We start from the raw sequence: 15,194 nt of genomic DNA on the forward strand, positions 1-15,194 counted from the left end.
TCACTATCTGCAAGTCCTGCCAATTTTGTGTCGTCCGCAAACTTACTGATCACCCCAGCTACACCTTCTTCCAGATCGTTTATATAAATCACAAACAGCAGAGGTCCCAATACAGAGCCCTGCGGAACACCACTAGTCACAGGCATCCAGCCGGAAAAAGACCCTTCCACTACCACCCTCTGTCTTCTGTGACCAAGCCAGTTCTCCACCCATCTAGCCACCTCCCCCTTTATCCCATGAGATCCAACCTTTTTCACCAGCCTACCATGAGGGACTTTGTCAAACGCTTTACCAAAGTCCATATAGACGACATCCACGGCCCTTCCCTCGTCAACCATTCTGGTCACTTCTTCAAAAAACTCCACCAGGTTAGTGAGGCATGACCTCCCTCTCACAAAACCATGCTGACTATCGTTAATGAGTTTATTCCTTTCTAAATGCGCATACATCCTATCTCTAAGAATTTTCTCCAACAACTTCCCCACCACGGACGTCAAGCTCACCGACCTATAATTACCCGGGTTATCCTTCCTACCCTTCTTAAATAACGGGACCACATTAGCTATCCTCCAATCCTCTGGGACCTCACCTGCGTCCAGTGACGAGACAAAGATTTGCATCAGAGGCCCAGCGATTTCATCTCTCGTCTCCGTGAGCAGCCTTGGATAGATTCCATCAGGCCCTGGGGATTTGTCAGTCTTTATATTCTCTAACAAACCTAACACTTCCTCCCTTGTAATGGAGATTTTCTCCAACGGTTCAACACTCCCCTCCGTGACACTCCCAGTCAACACATCCCTCTCCTTTGTGAATACCGACACAAAGTATTCATTTAGGATCTCCCCTACTTCTTTGGGCTCCAAGCATAATTCCCCACTTTTGTCCCTGAGAGGTCCGATTTTTTCCCTGACAACTCATTTGTTCCGAACGTATGAATAAAATGCCTTGGGATTCTCCTTAATCCTGTCTGCCAAGGACATTTTGTGACCCCTTTTTGCCCTTCTAATTCCCCGTTTGAGTTCTTTCCTACTTTCTTTGTACTCCTCCAGAGCTCCCTCCGTTTTTAACTGCCTGGACCTAACATACGCCTCTCTTTTCTTTTTGACCAGTCCCTCAATTTCCCTGGTTATCCACGGTTCTCGAATCCTACCCTTCCTATCCTTCTTTTTTACAGGCACATGCCTGTCCTGCAGCCCTAACAACTGTTCGTTAAAAGACTCCCACATGCCAGATGTGGATTTACCCTCAAACAGCCTCTCCCAATCAAGAGATGCCAATTTCTGCCTAGTCCCACTAAAGTTAGCCTTCCCCCAATCCAACACCTTACCCTTGGGACACCACTCATCCTTTTCCATCACTATCCTAAAGCTAACGGAATTGTGGTCACTATTTGCCACATGTTCCCCTACCGAAACTTTGAAGACCTGACCGGGCTCATTCCCCAGTACTAGGTCCAGTATAGCCCCCTCTCTAGTCGGGCTATCTACATATTGTTCCAAAGAACCCTCCTGTACGCATTTTACAAATTCCTCCCCATTCAGAATCCCAGCTCTCAGCGATTTAGCATGGCCAATGTGCCTCTTCCAGGGGTGTATTGACCATGGTCAAAGTTATAGTCTGAGGATAAGGGGTAACAAATTTAAAAGAGAGTTGAGGAGAAACTCCTTCTCCCAAAGGGTTGTGAATCTGTGGAATTCGCTGCCCCAAAGTGCGGTGGATGCTGGGACAGTGAGTAAATTTAAAGAGGCGTTAGACAGATTTTTAATTGGTAATAGGTTGAAGGGTTGTGGGGAAAAGGCAGGAAAATGGGGATGAGGAGCATACCAGCCATGATCGAATGGCGGAGCAGACTCGCTGGGCCGAACGGCCTAATTCTCCTCCTCTTTCTTATGATCCGAATGAGAGCATCTTTCAGACTGAGAGAGGAAGCTGGAGCACCCAGAGGAAACCCACGCAGGCACAGGGAGAATGTGCAGACTCTGCACAGACAGTGACCCAAGCCAGGAATTGAACCCGGGTCCCTGGCGCTGTGAGGCAGCAGTGCTAATCACTGCTGGAAAGATTGAGGAATATGCTTACACAAAAATGCAAGTGGATAAAATTAAATATGTTTATAGATATATACATATATTGCAAGGCGGCACTGCTGCCTCACAGCGCCAGGGACCCAGGTTCAATTCTCGGCTTGGGTCACTGTCTGTGCAGTGTCTGCACATTCTCCCCGTGTCTGCGTGGGTTTCCTCTGGGTGCTCCAGTTTCCTCCCACAGTCCAAAGATGTGCGGGTTAGGTGGATTGGCCACGCTAAATTGCCCCTTAGTGTCAGGGGGACTAACTAGGGTAAATGCATGAGGTTATGGGAATAGGACCTAGGTGGGATTGTGGTCAGTGCAGACTCAATGGGCCAAATGGCCTCCTTCTGCACTGTAGGATTCTATGATTTTATGAAACATGCAAAAAGTAAGAGAATAATAAATAATCAGGAACACAGAAACGTCCCAAGGATAAAAATGGCATTGATGGGAAATAAATATTTTGTTTTTTCAATGAATGATGGTCACTTGAAAAGGAAAGCAAATTGTTGGCAGTGTGGGAAAGAAATTGGTTTTGAATGAAACAACTGAACTTGAAATGGATTTGTCACCAAATCCTGATATCATCTATCAAATCCCTGCAGTATCGAGTCCGCACTGACTCTCCAAAAGAGCATCTTACCCAGGCCTACCTACCGCGCCCTATCCACATAACTCTGCGCATACAGAATCATAGAATGTATGGCATGGAGACAGGCCCTTCAGCCCAAACTGGTCCATGCTAACCAAAAAGCCCTGCATTTGGCCCATATCCCTCTAAACCTTTCCTATCCATGTATCTGTCCAAATGCCTTTTAAATGTTGTCAATGTCCCTGCCTCAACCACTTCCTCCAGCAGCTCATTCCACACACGCACCACCCTCTGTGTAAAAAACGTTGCTCCTCAAGTTCCCATTCATTCTTTCCCCTCTTAGCTTAAATCTATACCCCCTTGTTTTCGATTCCCAACCCTGGGGAAAAGACTGAGTGCATTCACCATATCCATGCCTCTCATGATCTTATACACCTCTATAAGATCACTCCTCAGTCTTCAAAGCTCCAAAGAAAAAAATCCTAGCCTGTCCAATCTCTCCCGATAACTCAGCTCCTTGAGTCCTAGCAACATCCTTGTAAATCTCTTCTGCACTCTCTCCAGTTTAATGACATCTTTCCTATAGCAAGGCGACCAAAACTGAACACATGGCTATACTGTGGCTAATCCACCTAACCTACATATCTTTGGATCATAGAACCCCTACAGTACAGAAGGGGGCCATTCGACCCATCAAGCTTGCACCAGCAACAATCAACATAACCCCATGTATTTACCCTGCTAATCTCCCTGACACCAAGGGGCAATTTTAGCATGGCTAATCCACCTAATCCGCATATCTTTGGAGTGTGGGAGGAAATGGGAGGAAACCCATGCAGACACGGGGAGAACATGCAAACTCCGCCTTGTCACCCCAGGCCAGAATCGATCCCTGGCTCCATCTGGCTCCATATACCCCAGTCCAACACCGGCATTTCCATGTGGCAGCAGTGCTAACCATTGTGCCACCCTAGAGTCCGAAGGAGACAGCAGAGATTCTGACTACAATTTGCGTAATCTTGAAAGGTCGCTATTCGAGTGGAGAATAATGGAGGTAACATTCCCGTTGGCGATGGGTGGATCTGAAGGCAGCTAACTCATTAACCAACAAAAAAAAACTAGGGTTGGAAGCAGTGTGGAAGAAAAATTTAGGCAGGGGAGCCTTTACCTTCTTACAGATTTGTGTATATGTTTAAACCTTGAGCTTTAGCCCAGATGTGTTTTTTGCTCAAATCTGGCATCAGACACACGGAGTGATGAAATCGATACAGCAGTAGACACACTGCAAGAAAATTTACGCTCACTGCCAATCACCTCAAATACTCCTGGGTCATCTGTACACATTAAAATATAAACACAAAGCTCACAAAAGTTGCTTTGATTTTTTTTTTCTTTGCTGGCTTTCAGCTTCTATGATCAGTGATGACTTGTCAATGTTTCTGTTCTTTTGTTAGCTCGAGACAGTCTGTCTTTCTTCAGGACCAATAAGCATATTCTGTGTCATTACAACGTAATTATTTTATGGTGCTGTCCTTCCTTCTGTGGTGTTGTGTGTGTGTGCGCGTGCTGCGTGCACCTGTGTGCGCGTATGTGTGAGCGCATGCGTGCGTGTGTGTGTGTGTCCATCCAGGCAAGGACATCATTGCCCTTAGTCTAGCGATGAAGACACCATGGATGTCTCCAGTGTAGATGGAGGCCGCTCGGCCCATTATGTCTGTGCTGGCTCATTGCTCAACAAGTCTAAACTGGTCTGCATTGCTTTCCCCCCTTAGCCTTGTATCTTCCTCAGTTTCAGATATCATAGAATCCCTGCAGTGCAGAAGAAGGCCATTCGGCCCATCGAGGCTGCACCGACCGCAATCCCACTCAGTCCCTATCCCTATAACCCCACATGTTTACCCTGTTAATCCCCTGACACGAGGGTCAGTTTAGCATTGCCAATCAATCTAATCTTTGGACTGTGGGAGGAAACCGGAGCACCCGGAGGAAACCCACGCAGACAGTAACTCAAGGCCAGAATCAAACCCGGGTTCCTGGCACTGTGAGGCAGCAGTGCTAACCTATATATATATAAAGCTCTGTTCAGTAGTCAGCAACGAGGGTCATGCATGGGCCGCATGGGTGGCCCTCCTTCATCTCAGTGGGCCATAAGGTTGAAAGCGGGCTTATTCATGAACCATATACAAGACCAGTCCAGACCAGCAGTCTTAGATCATAGAATCCCTACTGTGCATAAGGAGATGAGTTAGCCCATCGAGCCTGCACCGACCACAATCCCACCCAGACCCTAACTCTGTAACTCCACATATTTACCCTTTTCACCGCCCCGACGCTAAGGGGCAATTTACCATGGCTAATCAACCTAACCCACACATCTTTGGACCCATGACCCCATGAATACATTTGATACGTGCCGTGTATTTCAGAACATGTTATAGAAAATGCTTCATCATTCACATATGAATAGAGCTGTTGTCAGCTTTAGATGGTAAAAACAAAAGAAATATTTATGCTTTGATGAGGCACAGAGGGAGCGCATGGCTCTGATCGTCAATGTTGTGGGCAATCGCCATGTGCCTCACTTCACTTGCCCTTGCTTTTTGTGCGAATCAAAAACCCTGGAAGGGTAGGGGGTTTTAGTTCAGATGGACAGCATGGTCGGTGCAGGCTTGGAGGGCCGAAGGGCCTGTTCCTATGCTGTAATTTTCTTTGTTCTTTGTTCATTTCTGTGCCTCTTCTTTATCCAGTAGTGGTGTTGTGTTACGGTTCACTCAATGCATGTGGCAACATGTGCTTTTACAAGCATGTTGTGGACATGTTATATGTTAAAATGGGTTGCAGCTACTGTGTCTAGATCATTATTGACCCCATCTACAACATTGTAGTAATTTGCTGTTATGACCATCGGAGTAAAGGAGGAGGGATGTTAAATATGGAAAAGGCTTGCAGGTTGCTTCAAAAGGAGCAGCGCCCCGAAAGCTAATGGCATTTGCTACCAAGTAAACCTGTTGGACTTTAACCTGGTGTTGTTAAAACTCTTACTGTGTTCACCCCAGTCCAACGCCGGCATCTCCACATCATGACTCCCTGTGACTGCCATAGGAAAAGGCAGAAATTAGACAAGCTATTTGGCTCAGAAAGATCACAGATTTAATTCGAAATACATGCTCAGTTAGCTGACTTTAGCCTTGGTGATGGTGGGACCAAGTTGCCATGGTTGTGACTGGGCCTCAGTGTTGCCTTTCAGAGTAGAGAAGTGGGGCGCATTGGGCTAATGTACCAGAGGTCAAGACCCCTGATCATTATCCACTGGTAAGTGGGTGGAGATAGAGGTCGGGCAAGTTGAGAACCCTTTTTATTACATTCCATTCCCATTCCCAGACAACAGGATAAAGTAAAGTTTAAAGTTCATTTATTAGTCACAAGTAGGCTTACATTAACACTGCAATGAACAATGACAAGACAGAGTACAGGAATGAGATGGAAAATCTGGTGAACTGGTGCAAGGATAATAATCTCTCCCTCAATGTCAACAAAATGAAGGAGAATGTCATCGATTTCAGGAAGCGTAGTGAAGAACATTCCCCTGTCTACATCAATGGGACAAAATAGAAATGGTCAAGAGCTTCAAGTTTTCAGGTGTCCAGATCACCAACAACCTATCCTGGTCCCCCGATGCCAACACTATAATTAAGAAAGTCCACCAACACCTCTACTTTCTCAGAAGACGAAGGAAATTCGGCATTTCCGCTACAACTTTCACCATCTTTTACAGATGCACCATAGAAACCATTCTTTCTGGTTGTGTCACAGCTTGGTATGGCTCCTGCTCTGCCCAAGACTGCAAGAAACTACAAAACGTCGTTAATGTAGCCAAATCCATCACGCAAACCAGCTTCCCATTCATTGACTCTGTCTACACTTCCCGCTGCCTCGGAAAAGCAGCCAGCATAATCAAGGACCCCACGAAACTCAGACATACTCTCTTCCACCGTCTTCCGTTGGGAAAAATGGACTAAAGTCTGAGATCACGTACCAACCGACTCAAGAACAGCTTCTTCCCTGCTGCTGTCAGACTTTTGAATGGACCTACCTCGCACTAAATTGATCTTTCTCTACACCCTAGCTATGACTGTAACACTACATTCTGCACTCTCTCCTTTCCTTCTCTATATACAGTATGCCTTGTCTGCATAGCGCGCAAGAAACAATACTTTTCACCGTATACTAATACATGTGGCAATAATAAATCAAATCAAATCAAATGAAGTTACTGCGAAAATCCCCTAATCGCCACACCGGTGCATGTTCGGGTACACTGAGAGAGAATTTAGCATGGCCAATGCACCTAACCAGAACTTCTAGTACAACAAAGATGTGTGGGTTAGGTGGATTGGCCATGCTAAATTGCCCTTAGTTTCGGGGGGATTAGCAGGGTAAATATGTGGGGTTATGGGGATAGTGCCTGGGTGGGATTGTTGCCGGTGCAGGCTCGATGGGCCGAATGGCCTCCTTCTGTACTGTAGGGATTCTATGATTCTATGAACACAAATGGTGTTGCCTCAAATCTGAAAACACTACAACCAGACCTGTGTCTGCCCACTCCCCACCCCAGCTCCTTGGTCTCTGGGACTCATTCTAAAGTAAACTTGCAAAATGTGAGGCACTGTCTTAAGGGCAGCTTTCTTTCTCCTGCACTGGGAGCCATTGGTGAATTTGAAAAGATATTTAAATTTTCTGCTGGGCTATTGAGCTACAAAACTAAATATTCATGCTCAGCTGCTGTTCCCTCTCTCCCTCTCTCTGGTGAACGAGGTAATGGCTGGGGCCAAGGCCGTCATATGAATTTAATTCTTAATCCCTATTTAAGAGGATTTCCAGGATGATAGACAGTCATGTCTGGAGAGAAAGAGAGAGAGAGAGAGAAGAGAGTCTTCACTTAGAATAATGAGTTTTATTAACTGCCTGCTGCCTTTATCCAATAATCTCCACTAAAACTAAATTTGAAAAAATGTATTGAAGAAAGCCCATCTTCTTTCGGAAGGGGGGAGGGTGGCATTCCTCATCAAATCTCCTGATTGAACTCAGACTTCTGCGGAGCAGTCACAACTTGCATTCATGGGGAAGAAGAACTGAATCATACAAGGAGCTTAAAGGTTGAGGGGAAAGCTTCCGCCGAGGGGGACTTTCCCGTGCACATTGGCCTGTTGACAGGCTGGAGACTGGGGAATTCTACTCCTCAGAGAGGAAGACCCACTTCGGAGAGCCACTGGCCAATCAGAGGCCGACGGCTCTCCAATACCTCAGATTGTGGTGGTGCAGTGGTTGGCACTGCTGCCTCACAATGCCAGGGACCTGGGTTCGAATCCCGGCTTGGGTCACTGGTGTTAGAATGTAACCAGCGACAACTTTGTATTGGTTGTAATGTGAGCAATGGGAACCAGATGTAAGGGTCAGCTGACCCAGTAAACCATGGAACCAATTACTGAGTGATGTAATAGTCAGCTGATTCACTATAAAGAAGGAACTATGTAGAATTCAGTGGATCAGTAAATTTGCTGATGACACCAAGATTGGTGGAGTAGTGGATGAGGTGGAGGGCTGTTGTAGGCTGCAAAGAGACATAGATAGGATGCAAAGCTGGGCTGAAAAATGGCAAATGGAGTTTAACCCTGATAAATGTGAGGTGAGTCATTTTGGTAGGACTAATTTAAATGTGGATTACAGGGTCAAAGGTAGGGTTCTGAAGACTGTGGAGGAACAGAGAGATCTTGGGGTCCATATCCACAGATCTCTAAAGGTTGCCACTCAAGTGGATAGAGCTGTGAAGAAGGCCTATAGTGTGTTAGCTTTTATTAACAGGGGGTTGGAGTTTAAGAGCCGTGGGGTTATGCTGCAACTGTACAGGACCTTGGTGAGACCACATTTGGAATATTGTGTGCAGTTCTGGTCACCTCACTATAAGAAGGATGTGGAAGCGCTGGAAAGAGTGCAGAGGAGATTTACCAGGATGCTGCCTGGTTTGGAGGGTAGGTCATATGAGGAAAGGTTGAGGGAGCTAGGGCTGTTCTCTCTGGAGCGGAGGAGGCTGAGGGGAGACTTAATAGAGGTGTATAAAATGATGAAGGGGATAGATAGAGTGAACGTTCAAAGACTATTTCCTCGGGTGGATGGAGCTACTACAAGGGGGCATAACTATAGGGTTCGTGGTGGGAGATACAGGACGGATATCAGAGGTAGTTTCTTTACGCAGAGAGTGGTTGGGGTGTGGAATGGACTGCCTGCAGTGATAGTGGAGTCAGACACTTTAGAAACATTTAAGCGGTTATTGGATAGGCACATGGAGCACACCAGGATGATAGGGAGTGGGATAGCTTGATCTTGGTTTCAGATAAAGCTCGGCACAACATCGTGGGCCGAAGGGCCTGTTCTGTGCTGTACTGTTCTATGTTCTATGTTCTAATTGTGGAGAGCTTGGAGTGGCCCAGGGCGAGGCCCCAAGTTTGGAGTAATGATGTTTCTTTATTAAACCCATTTCTTTGATTTATAAGTTGGAGTAAGTTTTGTTGTATTTTCATTTGCTACATTTTGAAGAGTTCCTTCAGAAGAAACAACTGTCTGTGCGGAGCCTGCACATTCTCCCCATGTCTGCATGGGTTTCCATAGGGTGCTCCGGTTTCCTCCACAGTCCGAAAGACGTACTGGTTAGGTGCATTGGCCATGCTAAATTCTCCCTCAGTGAACAGGCACCAGCGGAGTGTGGTGACTAGGGGATTTTCACAGTAACCTCATTGCAGTGTTAATGTAAACCTGCTTGAGACACTAATAAATAAGCTTAAACATAAACTTAGAGATGTGCAATGTGCAGCCTGGAATTTGGATCAGTGAATGTTTCCTGGTACCATCCCTGAACAGCCTCATTCTAATTGGAAAATGACAACCCCCCTGTTCTGGATTCCTGCAAAGAGGAAACAGATTCTCGCTGTATGCCCTGTTGGATCTTTTAATCATCTCTTGCTTCCTGTGGGAAGTCTCATCTGAGTTCCTTCTTCAATCCCTCACCGCTCTGTGAGAACTGCATTAAAAACATATTTACAACCAATGACAACATTTCAAACGCTTTTCAGACATGTTCATCCCAAGATCTTTGCTAGCTATTTGTACTTTCTTCACTTCTGTAAACAAAAACAATTCGAGTTAGTTTCAGCATTTGTTTTTTGACATTTTCTATAGGACGGCACAGTGGCATGGTGGTTGGCACTGCAACCTCACAGCACCAGGGACCCGGGTTCAATTCCAGCCTCGGGTGACCGTCTATGTAGAATTTGCATGTTCTCCCGTGTCGGCCTGGGCTGGGGGTTAGGTTGGGTTGATTGGCCATGCAATGTCCCTTCGTGTCAGGGAGATTAGCAGGGTTAATATATGGTGTTACGGGAATAGGACCTGGGTGAGATTGTTGTCTGTGCAGGCTCGATGGGCCAAATGGCCTCCTTCTGCACTTTAGGGATTCTATGAAATATCCTGTTCCCCCTAAACATCTTAATTTTGTGAAATAGCTGGTAGACTTGCCTTCATTGCAAAGCTTGTTGTGTGTGAAACATTTGGTTTTTAAAAAAAATTGTTAATGTTTCATGGGATAGGAGCATCGCTGAGAAAACTGTTGCCCATCCCTAATTGCCCTTGACTTGTTAGGCCGTTCCAGAGGGCAGATAAGGTCTTGAAGTCACAGGTGGGCCAGATCAGATAAGGACGGAAGATTTCCTTCCCCACAGGATGTTAGGTTTTTACAACAATCAGTGATAGCTTCATGGCCACCATTGCTGAGATGATCTGCGCCCAGATTTTATTAATTCACTGAATTTAAATTCCATCAGTTGCCATGGTGGGATTTGAACCTGTGTTCCCAGCCTGGGCCTCTGGATTTCTCATCCAGTGACACTAGTACTACCCTACCACCCCACAGAAAAGAAACATTTCCTTGTTGGAATGCACTGCTTTACAAGAAGTGCTGGAAGATGATTCAACCGTGACTTACAATGGTCTTGAAAGAAATATCCATTTACATTTGGAACTAGAAATATACACAGGGAAAAGCAGAGTTGGGGTTGCGAGGGGTGGGTGGTGGTGGGTGAGGGGAATTCATTGGATAGCCCTTCTGAAAGGGCCAGTACAGGCACAATGGGACAAATGGCCTCTTTCTGAGCTGGATGACTCCATGATTTAATTTCAACTGACTTATTGGGCAGAATTTTACCAAGAAAATCACAGAGTGCTGTTTCTGGTGAGAGGGGGAAAGTTTAAAAGGAATGTAAAGAATAAGTTCTTCACATAGAGGGTGGTGAATGCCTGGAACACACTACCGGAAGAGGTGGTGGAAGCAGGTTCCATAACAACGTTCAAGAGGCATTTGGATAGATACATGAATAGGCAGGGAATACAGGGATATGGACCACAGAGAGATAAGGAAATATTAGATTAAAGAGGCATCTATTTCGGCACAGATTTGGCGGGCCAAAGGCCCTGTTCCTGTTAGGATCATAGAATCCCTACAGTGCAGAAGGAGGCCATTCGGCCCATCAAGTCTGCACCGACCACAATCTCTATCCCCATAACACCATGCATTTACCCTAGCTAGTCCCCCTGACACTAAGGGGCAATTTAAAACGGCCAATCCACCTAACCTGCACATCTTTTGACTGTGGGAGGAAACCGGAGCACCCGGAGGAAACCCACGCAGACACGGGGAGAACATGCAAACTCCACACAGACAGTGACCCAAGGCCAGAATTGAACCCAGGTCCCTGGCACTGTGAGGCAGCAGTGCTAACCACGGTGCCACCATGCCACCCATGTTCTTTGTTCTTTAAACTGGTGTGTTTCTCTCCAGAGAAACCAATCAGCTTTCTCTCCGGAGCTCATGGCACATCTGCCAAAAAAAATCAAGGTGGTGTGTTTCGCACCCTCGTACATGGCAGAGGGAGCTTTAACATGACAGCAAAACTCCACTGCTCAGAGATTGGGGCAACATCTTTAAAGGGCGCCCGGTGCAGAGTCAGCACGAGTCATCATCGGGTGGGATTCTCCAGTCGCTCACGGCAGGATTCCTTGGTCTCACTGCAGTGAACAGAGGTCTTGCTGAGCGCCAAATTCTCCACCCTTGCTGGCGGCGGCAGTGGGGCATGAACAGTCAGATAATTCTTCTCTACATCTACCATATCTACAGGTGGCACGGTGGCACAGTGGTTAGCACTGCTGCCTCACAACGCCAGGGACCCGGGTTCGATTTCCTTGTTGGGTCACTGTCTGTGTGGAGTCTGCACATTCTCCCCGTGTCTGCATGGGTTTTCTCCGGTTTCCTCCCACACTCCAAAGACGTGCTGGTTAGGTGCATTGGCCGTGCTAAAATCTCCTTCAGTGTACCCGAACAGATGCGGCGACGAGGGGATTTTCACAGTAACTTCATTGCAGTGTTAATGTAAGCCTGCTTCTGACTAATAAATAAACTTTTTTTTAAAATCAAACCCCTTTCACAATTTTGAAAAAAACCTCCATTGGGTCACTTATTGATCATTTTTTTCTAAAGAAAATGAACCCCAGCCTTTCCAATGTTTGCTGAAATATAAATCCTCTCAGTTCTGGGATCATTTTTTTAAACTTTCCCCAGTGCCATAAGACCATAGGATACAGAAGCAGAATTAGGCCATTTGGCCCATCGAGTCTGCTCCACCTTCAATCATGGCTGATAAGTTTCTCAAACCCATTCTCCCGTCTTTTCCCTGTAACTTTTGATCCTCTTACCCATCAAGAACCGATCCCTTTTTTTTGTATTCATTCATTGGATGTGGGCGTGGCTGGCTGGCCCAGCATTTATTGCCCTTCCCTGAGAGCATTTAAGAGTCAACCACATTGCTGTGGCTCTGGAGTCACATGTAGGCCAGACCAGGTAAGGGTGGCAGATTTCCTTCCCTAAAGGACATTAGTGAACCAGGTGGGCCTTTCCGACAATCGACAATGGTTTCCTGGTCATCAGTAGATTCTTAATTAAAGATATTTTTAATTGAATTCAAATTCCACCATCTGCCATCGCGGGATTCGAACCAGGGTCCCCAGAACATTACCCTGGGTCTCTGGATCACTAGTCCAGTGACAATACCACTACACCACCGCCTCCCCTAAATGCACTCAGTGACCTGGCCTCCACAGCCTTCTGTGGCAACGAATTCCATAGATTCACCACTCTCTGGCTGAAGAAATTCCTCCTCATCTCAGTTCTAAAGGGTCGTCCTTTAAATCTGGCGCTGTGCCTCCAGATCCTAGCCTCTCCTACAAATGGAAACATCTTCCCCGCGTCCACTCTATCGAGGCCTTTCAGTATTCTATGTCCTTTCTATAATATAAAGACCAGATCTGGGGGGGTACTGTTCACCAAGTGTGGTCTAACCAAGGTTTGACGTAAATTTAACATTCTTTGCTTCTCAATTCCTTTTACCTCAAGAAGTGGTCCCAGTAATTTGATTTTTTTAAATGACCTTATCAATCTGCATTACTACTTTCAGTGATTTGTGTATATGTGACCCACCCCCACCCCAGCATCGCTGCCCAGGTCCCCCGGCACCTCTCAGACTCACGATCAGGATTCTACCAGCAGCAAGAGGCAGCACCTCCCCCAAATAATCATCCTTCACATTCGAGCCCAGACAACTAAAGGGCAAATCTTAACCCAGGGTGGGAAGCTAATGGGATTGCAGGCAGTCCTAATCATGAGTCTTTACCATCAGATATTAACTGCGAAGCCTCATCTGTAGACCTCATTTGTCAGGCAAACGGTTTAGTCATGGAGTCATAGATTCATGGAGGTTTATAGCATGGAAGCAGTCCCTTTGGCCCAATTTGTGCATGCTGCCATTTTTTTAAAACACTAAGCTCGTCCCAATTTCTTGCATTTGGCCCATATCCCTCTATACCCATCTTACCCATGTAACTGTCTAAATGCTTTTTAAAAGACAAAATTGTTCCCGCCTCGACTACTACCTCTGGCAGCTTGTTCCAGCCACTCACCACCCTGTGAAAAAATTGCCCATCTGGACCCTTTTGTATCTCTCCCCTCTCACCTTAAACCTATGCCCTCTAGTTTTAGACTCCCCTACCTTTGGGAAAAAATGTTGATTATCTAGCTGATCTATGCCCCTCATTATTTTATAGACTTCTATAAGATCACCCCTCAGCCTCCTACGCTCCAGGGGAAAAAGTCCCAGTCTATTCAGCCTCTTCTTGAGTCCCAGTGACATCCTGGTAAATCTTTTCTGCTTGCCCAATTCCACAGGATAGCAATGTCTGGCCAGTGAGGATTGTAAGAAGTTTAACAACACCAGGTTAAAGTCCAACAGGTTTATTTGGTAGCAAAAGCCACACAAGCTTTCGAGGCTCTGAGCCCCTTCTTCAGGTGAGTGGGAATTCTGTTCACAAACAGAACTTATAAGACACAGACTCAATTTACATGAATAATGGTTGGAATGCGAATACTTACAACTAATCCAGTCTTTAAGAAACAAAACAATGGGAGTGGAGAGAGCGTCAAGACAGGCTAAAAAGATGTGTATTGTCTCCAGACAAGACAGCCAGTGAAACTCTGCAGGTCCACGCAACTGTGGGAGTTACAAATAGTGTGACATAAATTCTGATTCTAGGATCGCATGATAAAGACTCAGGAGGAAAAAAGCAGAAATATTTATGTGAAATAGTGTGACATAAACCCAATATCCCGGTTGAGGCCGTCCTTGTGTGTGCGGAACCTGGCTATCAGTTTCTGCTCCGCGACTCTGCGCTGTCGTGTGTCGCGAAGGCCGCCTTGGAGAACGCTTACCCGAATATCAGAGGCCGAATGCCCGTGACCGCTGAAGTGCTCCCCAACAGGAAGAGAACAGTCTTGCCTGGTGATTGTCGAGCGGTGTTCATTCATCCGTTGTCGCAGCGTCTGCATAGTTTCCCCAATGTACCATGCCTCGGGACATCCTTTCTTGCAGCGTATCAGGTAGACAACGTTGGCCGAGTTGCAAGAGTATGTACCGTTGTCTACCTGATACGCTGCAAGAAAGGATGTCCCGAGGCATGGTACATTGGGGAAACTATGCAGACGCTGCGACAACGGATGAATGAACACCGCTCGACAATCACCAGGCAAGACTGTTCTCTTCCTGTTGGGGAGCACTTCAGCGGTCACGGGCATTCGGCCTCTGATATTCGGGTAAGCGTTCTCCAAGGCGGCCTTCGCGACACACGACAGCGCAGAGTCGCGGAGCAGAAACTGATAGCCAGGTTCCGCACACACAAGGACGGCCTCAACCGGGATATTGGGTTTATGTCACACTATTTCACATAAATATTTCTGCTTTTTTCCTCCTGAGTCTTTATCATGCGATCCTAGAATCAGAATTTATGTCACACTATTTGTAACTCCCACAGTTGCGTGGACCTGCAGAGTTTCACTGGCTGTCTTGTCTGGAGACAATACACATCTTTTTAGCCTGTCTTG

The sequence above is a fragment of the Mustelus asterias genome, chromosome 8, assembly GCF_964213995.1.
Source record: "Mustelus asterias chromosome 8, sMusAst1.hap1.1, whole genome shotgun sequence".
NCBI classification, from domain to species: Eukaryota; Metazoa; Chordata; class Chondrichthyes; order Carcharhiniformes; family Triakidae; genus Mustelus; species Mustelus asterias.